The sequence below is a fragment of the Drosophila montana genome, unplaced genomic scaffold, assembly GCF_035044405.1.
Source record: "Drosophila montana isolate Dmon_TW-CO22-7 unplaced genomic scaffold, ASM3504440v1 contig_515_1, whole genome shotgun sequence".
NCBI lineage: Eukaryota > Metazoa > Arthropoda > Insecta > Diptera > Drosophilidae > Drosophila > Drosophila montana.
In genome coordinates, this window is record NW_026998843.1 from 1,148 (window position 1) to 10,622 (window position 9,475).

The 9,475-nt window shown below is 35.4% G+C and overlaps 1 long non-coding RNA gene across 1 annotated transcript; it reads left to right on the forward strand.

The window, feature by feature from the left end:
* Positions 1–2,117: 2,117 nt before the first annotated feature.
* LOC135439578 (uncharacterized) lies at positions 2,118–3,854 on the forward strand. The gene is made up of 2 exons (XR_010438113.1): positions 2,118–2,558; positions 2,622–3,854. It is a non-coding gene; the product is annotated as an uncharacterized LOC135439578 (long non-coding RNA).
* Positions 3,855–9,475: the final 5,621 nt, after the last annotated feature.

Here is a 9,475-nt window from a genome sequence, read left to right on the forward strand (position 1 = left end):
TGAAAATTTCAGCTTCCTAGCTCTTACGGTTTGGGCTGTGCGTTGATCACCAATCAGTCAGTCAGTCAGTCAGTCAGGACAAACAGTTTTATATATAGAGATGACAATATACTTATTATCCTTACCATTGGAGCCGCAGTTTGTGGGCATATCTGCCTCCACATCAAGACATTTTTGGTTATCAGCTTCTGTAAAAAAAAAATAGATACTTATTAATATATAATATGCACTTGTACATGCATTAAACACTTACCATTTAGGCTTTTGCATTTCTTTTTAAGGCGAGATGCATTTATAGCTTTATCTATTACAACGGCCTCATATTTCGCGCCTTTAAATTTCGCGAAACATTTGTCTCTTTTTATTATCACTTTATTTTCCGGGAGTACATAATACTCCCCACATTTCACCAACAACAACAATTTTTTATAACTTTCTGTTCGTCGTTAAAAACTTCGAAATTATCTTAACCGCACAACACAGGCGATTACGATTAAGCGGAAAAATTGTATTTTCGAAGAAATCAATCGATAATTCCCAAAATAATCGTAAAAACTTATTGGCTCTTTTTATTCAATTTTTACTATATCATTTATTTTACTTGACGCACATAATGGTCAAGTTAGCGGCGGTGACTTAGCCTCGATTTTTGGTACTTCTTATCGGAAAAGGAATCGCTCACTTCTAAATGCATTTATTTATGTTTTTAAGCACAAAACCTAAAAAAATTTAAATGCAGAATTGCAAAAAGTTAAATTATTTACAGTCTACATTCATTTCTTTTTGAATTTTAATTTATAATATGATTAAACCAAGGGGTTGAAAATTAAGGCTTCCACCATTCTTTAAATATCTTAATTTAGAGATAATGGCCCCGAAAACCGCATATACACGATTAAGCTAATTCCATCCATATAGAAAAGTGTGTAAGTGTGTGTGCTTGGCAGGTTCAAAAAGGTATTATGTACACATGCCAACGTTCAGGTACCCTTACCCTTACACCATGCATGGAAAATAGGAGTTTTGCACATGAACAGGCCAAACCCTTTAATAATGTCGCCCAACTGCTTACTCGAAAGAGTGTGCGTGTGCACAAGTAGCAAGTCGAAAAAATTGAACATTTTCAATGTTTGGTCTTTTCTTAAATTATTCGACAAGCCGACGAAGAATTACCCTTGCAGAAATACGACTTAGTTTTTTTTTAATTTTAAGCAAAATTGGTCCCCACAGTAAACAAAAAAATTAAAATATAATATATAAATATATCATTTAGGTCATTTAAGTTTTTAATGAATATAAATATATCAGATTCTTCTCATTATGCCTGACTGGACGAAAAAATACATGATAGAGCATTTGAATGTGTGTGCCTTTTGCCACCACAGGCACAAAGGGCACACAATTGAAGAAAAAATCTCTGGCTCGCGACAAACGCCGCGATCTACTTGTGCGCACATCCACACAACACAAACATATGTATGTTTGTAGATCTCGGGGTTTTTGAGAAGCTATGCAGGGAGAAGGAGATGCACACAAGTGCGCAAATCAATAAGTGTGAGCGAGGCACACTCTGCACATCGCATATACACATATGTATGTATTTGGGCTGCAAGATTAAAAACTAACATACATATATTACGAAACAGCATCAGCTGAGCGAATGTCGCTTCATGCGGAAACGATCAGCTTACCAAAGAGATCGTCCGGCTAAGTCACTCTAGCTGTCTATACTTGTTACGCATGCATAGTTAAACTTATATGGCTCGTTTTTATTCAATTCATACAATAACATTTATCATTGCAAATTCGTACAAATCAATCGATATTGTCCCAAAATAGTCGTATTTAAACAACGAAATACAAATTCTAGGAGTAAAGATTCGGCTTTTTATTAGAAAAAACTAAAACTAAACTTTCAATGATTTTTTTTGTCTGATTTTTAGGAAACGTTTATTTGAATGACTTTTTTACGTCGTAAATGTAATATAAATAATTAATTTTTTGTATTCAAGATTCAATTAAGCGCACAGGCGATTACTATTACCCGAAACACAAACGAACACACTTTCTTTGTATCGAATAGCAAAATAGTGCTATTCAATTGCAATAATCAGTGTTTCCAAAACATCGATGACAACAAAACATACGAATAAAAAATAATAAAATTGATTTTATCCAAAAGTAATTTAAAACATGACCTGATTAGTTTATATATAGTTTTTTCTGCGTTGTATGCAGGCATATTTTTTAATTGTACAGATCAGCTCGCGCAGCATATTCAAGCGCAGCGTAAATAAGTTACGGCGTCAATATGCCTTTAAGGAGGACTTGCGGCCGCATTTGTTGGAGAGCGATTGCAACTGTTGCAACAAAGATCGACTCTGCTCGAATGTGGTGCACATTGCCAACAGCTACAGAAGAATAGATGGTCGAGAATAAAAGCAGTCCCGACCCAGTACAGTCGAACACACCCAGATGCAGCACGCAGGCCTCAACGATTCGTTCCAAGACATTAAAGCAAACGATGCAGCCAAAAGTACAGGCGAAAATAAGCATATGTATTTGTCTCATTTTTTTTTAAACATTGTTATTATTGTTTTTATTTAAAATCTTTTGACAAGGAATCGGAAGATGACACAGAGGAGGGCGAGTTAAAGAAAAAGACAGCCCCCAAAATGCAGCAAGTGCCCGAAGCTGAGCCAAAGCAAAAAGCATTAGTAAAATTCTTAAATGTGGAACAAGCAGCCCCAATACCAACTCCCAAACCTACATGTCTGAAATCCAGCTCTGTGCCAACGCCAAAGCTTGAACCGAACAAAAAAGAATCCCTTAAAACTGACAGCAGTGCGTTAGCACTTTCGAAGCAAATATATTTGGAGGAGCGCAAAAAACTGAGGCAACAAGCGGAGCCAAAGGAAGAAGGTGAAGCCTCAGTATCGCCACTGCTGCCAGAGAAATCGAGCTTTAACAATCACAGCGTGGATGGAACTCGACGGCCTTGTCCAATGTTCCGGCTTGGCACGTGCGCTGAAGAAATTAGCCAAAAAGCCAATTAAACGTGCAGCCAGCACATCACAAACGATGTATGATCTTTGTTTCTCCGATACCGCTACGGCATTTGGCACTTGCTGGAACCAGTCAGATGGCAATGCCGACAATACTGTGGTAACATCTACAGCTGGCTGCAAGCCACCTGTAACCGTCACTAAGACCGCAGCTGTGGCCCAATGTCCAAATATTAAGCTAACGAAAAATGAAATTTTACTGTATGCGCCAACCGATCGGGCGCAGAGCTGCAGCTCGAGCCACTTTATGCTCACCGAGCCCGACCCATCATTGGACAACGGAAAGCGCGCAAGTTTCTTAAATATCACATAGGCAGTATCAGCATTGATGGTTGCTACTCGATTTATTAACGTCCCACTGCGAAGCTGGCGGCTATGTTGTGTTTCGATGCCAATGAGTCGATGAATTATGAGTCTTCCTGACTTATTTGATCGTGTTCAGCGTTTCGGATGTGTCAAATCTGTGCTGGAGAAAGGCAACGAAGGCGATTGATTCGCCCAATTGTTGACTTATTGCTATGAGCAATTCGTTGTGAATACTTTTTTAATATATTTCATATATAATGTTAAATATCTTGAATTTTATTATTATATTTGACGAAAGTTTGTTACATTTAATTTTATTTAAAATTTCGCTATTCACAACAAAAACATTACTAACATTCCATTACGCATTCATCAAATTTTCGAAAATCCCGCCTTAACACCCACTTTTGATCCAAAAAAAATAACATGCAGGTAGCAGATCGGACGACCATATAAGCTTTAATAAAATCAATTAAACGAAAATAGAGTTCTGGTCTTCTTGGTCTTGTACAATCACAGACACAACAAGATAAGTACTTATTCTAAGACCGTTCAGAGCTTATATGAAATTGAGTACGAATTATACTTAACTCAAGAATTTTTAGCTCGATTCGTGTCGTGTTTTCTAGTCCTATTTAGGAAATACATTTTTTTTTAATTTATTTTTATTACTGCTGAAGCAAACGAGCTCTGACAGAAGAGGGTTCCGGGTGAATAGCCGCTAGGGAAAGCAGGAGCTCTCTACTATTAATAAAAAAATATCTCATTTCATATAAGCTCTTGCACACCGAATTTATTTGCATATAATTTTAATACTTTTAGACTTTTACCTCTGAAAATCTTGAACATCTATTTAAAAAAGAGGAACAAATAAACATTCACTTCTAAATAAAAATATATATTTATCCTTATAAGCATTGTATGTACGTATATTTTTTCAAAGTTTTCGTGTGCGTTTGGTAAATTTTCGTTCCATTCCATTTAAACATTTTTGTATATTTGGTTATATATGCTATAGTTATTTTAGGGACATTGTCCCCAAAAGGTATGTCACATATAGTGTACCCGAAATAATCGTTACATTACAAATTAATTCCACTGTTCCTCTGTCCTCATAAAAGCTGTTGTTCATATATATGTGTGGTGTTGCCACATCGATGGAATCTAATTTTATATTTTTCATAAAATAATCAATAATTGGTTAAATATGTTGTTGTTCATATTTTTTAAATATATATTTAACCAGTAAAAATCAGATTAACTTAACTGGGGTCATAAATACTAAACGGACAATTAAAGAAAAATCATAGAAGTATGGGTCCCCAAAATTGACTATATGCATAATCTACAAAAATCAACAGAGGCCTGTAACTTTTTTTATAAAACCTAGATTAGCTTAATGCTAAGTCAATCTTTATTGAAAAAAAATATATTTTTATACCATATATAGTTCATAACCAAAAGTACATAGCTTTGCTTTGAAAACGAAAATGTCCTCAAAATTAACATTGCACCGTCGATATTTTCGGGGACAGTCCCCGATAGTGGCAAATGTCCCTGAAATAACCTCCTTACCCAAAAAGTGCCGCCAAAATAAGCTCATCACATATATATATGTATATATATATATATATATATATATATATATATATTTGTATTCCAATATAGCATATATATCATTAAGAAAATGAGAGCATTGCTAAAAGAGAGTGAGCTCATGATCTTGAGCCCTCAGCCCAGGGTTTGCTAAGCGTTGACAACATTTAAGAAATTGAGTTAATCTGACGACTTTGAAACGTCAAATTGCATCAAGCACAAATTGTAAATTACCTTAAGTCGCGCCTATTTTTAAATAAAGTTATATTTTTTAAGTTACGCGTAGTGGCTTATTCTATTGGCGCAGCCGGTAGGATACGCGAGTATAATAAGACCATAAAAGGACAATTGTAGTCCCAGGCCTTAAAAGCAAATCGTAGTCGGCGAAGACGATCGACGCGAAGGCAAAATCATTCACCTTGGTATCCTTGGTCTTGCATATCCTTTGATACCTGTAAGTCGCACTCATTTGTAATCGTCATCTATTACGAGCACTGGGCCAGATAAGGCAAGTGCCGACAATCCATGAAGCCACCGAAAAATTAAGCGCATATATCCGACGAGCGATATCCCCCAACAAAGCGTCCTTTTTGGAGCCATAGAGATGCAATTAGGAAGAAACGTGCAAAGACCTTGTGCAGAACTCTTATGAAGAATCTACAACACACCATCCACCAGAAGTATTCGTAAGTTTGTTGAAGAATTAGAATACAAATCCTATGTTATATCAAATAAGCTCATATTAGAAAAGAATCAAATGAATACAATGCTATACACAAGTACACCAAACAAAACAGTAAAAGTCGTTATATAAATAGGAGTACCTGATAGGTTGTTCATGACGTTAGCATATCATAAAATAAAAACAGTTTCAAAACTTAAGCAAATAGCACAAAAAGAAGATATTTACGATTTGATATTGTCCGATAGAAAGAAAAAATAGAATAAACAAAATAGTCCGTCTACTTTCATTAAAAATCGGGGTAATAATGACTATCCTGAGAATACGGAAACTCAAAATTATAGTCATACATCGAAACCAGAAAATTATAATAATAGCACAAAGAAGTCAAAGTCCCAGGTTGACTGTAGCTCACAGATAAACCAGGAGTTTAGACATAATTTGAACAAGGGCAGGGCACAAAATCCCCTTAATTATCAAATCAAAAAAAAACAGTCATCCACCCCCAATCCGCCAGTAAAACGGCAACGCGAAAGCGGTAGCGGTCACGTATAAATGGATACTACCGAAAATTTTCTTCAAACTGCCTCGGAGTCAGAAATCGAAGAAGAACCATCCTATACATAAAATTATCCATGAATAATAAAACTCTAAAATGTGAAATAGACACGGGGTCGATTATTAACTTAATGACAGAAAATTTCAATAATTTCCTTTCAAAAACTGTCAATTAGAAGTACACACAATTAATGGTACAATAATACTAAATCAAAGTATTTCGCTGAAACCCAGCAAACTCTGCCCCACTCATCCGAAATTTTAGTTACATCATTTTTTAGCATATATTTTGACTTGCTATTAGGTCGAGACTTCCTAGAGAGTTCTCAAACCCTAATAGACTACAAAACCAAAACCGTATGAATAAATGAGTTCACATTTACAATGCATAACAATTCAGAAATCGAATTTTCCGAGGACGAGTCAAAGACTGAATATCTCGTTCCACACCCATCTGATGACGAACAATTTGTGTTCGCCATCAACAACGAACTCTCAGAGTTCAACGAATTCCGCCTAGATTATCTAAACGATGAAGAGAAAGGCAAATTAACCAAAGTCTTACATGACTTTGGTGACATCCAGTACCGAGAAGGTGAAAATTTGTCTTTCACAAATACTGTTGAACATGTCATCCAAACCAAACATGAAGACCCAGTTTACAAAAAACCATTTAAATATGCCCAAGCATTCGACCAAAAAGTCTAAAATCAAATCAACGAAATGATCAAACAAGGGATAATTCGCAAGTCAAAATCGTTCGCCTTTTTGGATCATATGCAAAAAGAGGGATGCATCCGGTAAACAAAAATTTAGGGTAGTCATTGACTATCGAAGCCCTAATGAAGTCATAGTCGATGACAAATACCATATACCAGCAAAGGATAGTATACTAGAAAAACTTGGTAAATGTCAGTATTTCACTAACATTGACCTCGCGAAAGGTTGTCACCAGATCCAAGTGGATGAAAACTAAATTCCTAAGACAGCTTTTTCAACTAAAAAAAAATATATATGAGGAGCATAATAAAACAAATAAATGACGAGTTTGGTCAAAATATCGTGATATCGTTAATTTTCGAACGATCGTTCCATGTCAGCTATATGATATAGTGGTCCGATCCTAATAGGATTTTGCATATATATGAAGAGTATAGTAAAACTAATAAATGCCGAGATTGATGTTTAGAATCAAAAATGATTTTCATACAAGAACCTACAGAACCAACAAAACCTACGTCCGAGAAACCAAACCCCAAAGTATAGATATAAAGAATGGCTACCTAATTTTTAAAACAGGAGTAATACATCTACCCGTAAACTATGAATACCATTATTTGTCCGTGAACATAACGAAAACAGAACAAACCCATAATAATCTTATCAAACAAGCCGAGATTTTGAAACATATTCAGAAATAAAATACTTAAAAGAAAAACTTGAAATTGAAATGAACGGCATAAGAATAGCAAAACGCTTCAAAAGCGGTCTGGCTAATTTTATGGGTACAATTTATAAATATTTATTTGGCACATTAGATCAACAAGATAAAGAGGAATTAGCATCGTTCCTATGGCAGCTATATGATATAGTGGTCCGATCTTAATAGGATTTTGCATATATATGAGGAGCATAGTAAAACTAATAAATGCCGATTTTGAACAAGATATCTTTCTGAACAAAAATGTATTTCATACCAGAATCTACTTTGCGACCTATTGTTTCTATGGCAGCTATATGATATAGTGGTCCGATCCAGCTGGTTTTGGAATATGAAATGAATGCAACAGAAATAGGGACTTCTGCAAAGTTTTATAAAGATATCTTTAAAACTGAGAGACTAGTTCGCATAGAAACAGACAGACGGACAGACGGACATGGCTATATCGACTCGGCTATTGATACTGATCAAGAATATATATACTTTATGATGTCTCCTTCTATGCGTTACACATTTCACGACAAAATTATAATTATAATTAAGAACGTTTGTCTTTTTGAGCGTTCTTAATGCAGTTGTTTAATAAAGTGGTCAGCTGTGGATAAGATATAGCATCTATGTAAGGAGTATATTAAAACTTATTAATGTCATGTAAGAAATTGCATATATGTAAGCAGTCTTGTGAGACTAATAAATACCGAGTTTGATATAGATACTTTGGAATAAAAAAAGTGGTTCTTACATGAACTTAAATTGTTGACCATTGTTAGTATGCCCTCTATATTACATTGTGACCCGATGCTTATAATATTTCGCACGAATAAAATGATCATAGATATAAGAAGTAAGAGGTTCTAGTCGGGAGCTCCCGACTACGGGATACCCTGAACCCTCTTATTCCAACCCCAAATGCAGCTCGCACTACGCGCTCGTTTGCTTTAGTAGTAATAAAGATAAATTAAACAACAAAAAAATTCTCTTTTCAGGGTTCGAACTCGCAACTGACCGCATAACTTGCTGCCGCCTTTACTCAACAGCCACACCAATAATTGAGTTTTAATGAGAAAAAATCGAATTAAAATAGCAGCACAGAAAACAATACAATCGCAATTGCAATACTGTTGATATAATTCAAAGAAGTCGCGCGTGAATATGTGTGTGTATATGTATACAGAAATTCTTGGAATTTGCGCTTGCTGCCGCTGATAGGAGAAAAGTCAAAAAACGTTTTCGTAATCATTTCCGTGTATCTTAACCAATCTTGATGAAATTGTCTACAGTACCTCATAATGTACTATAGAATATTCGTGTATTATCAAAAAGTCAATTGCATTTAAATTGGGGCTTATATTTGTGGGCAGTATTAATGGGTGTTTTTATTTTATTTATAGCTGTGAGAAAGTAGCGGGGAGGTGGTGGTAACTATAAAATGTCAAGTTTGCTGACTCTAGCTCTAATTATATGCCAAAATTGCTCAAAAAACATAATTTCGATTTCGATTTATATCGATTACTTGCAAACGGAGCAATTTATCGAATATCGGAAACAAACTCGATCTGCGCGGGGACTAGGAGGACCTACAGCTAAAATTTCAAGTTCAGGTTCTGAGATCCTTGCGTTCATACATACGAACGGAAGGACGGTAGGACAGACAGACGGATAGGTTAGATCGACTCGGCTATTGATGCTGATAAAAAATATATATACTTTATAGGGTCGGAGATGCTTCCTTCTGCCTGTTACATACATTTAAACAAATACATTATACCCCTTTTACCCACTTTCAATGGGTTCAGGGAATAAAAATATATGACGTCTTTGGTCAAC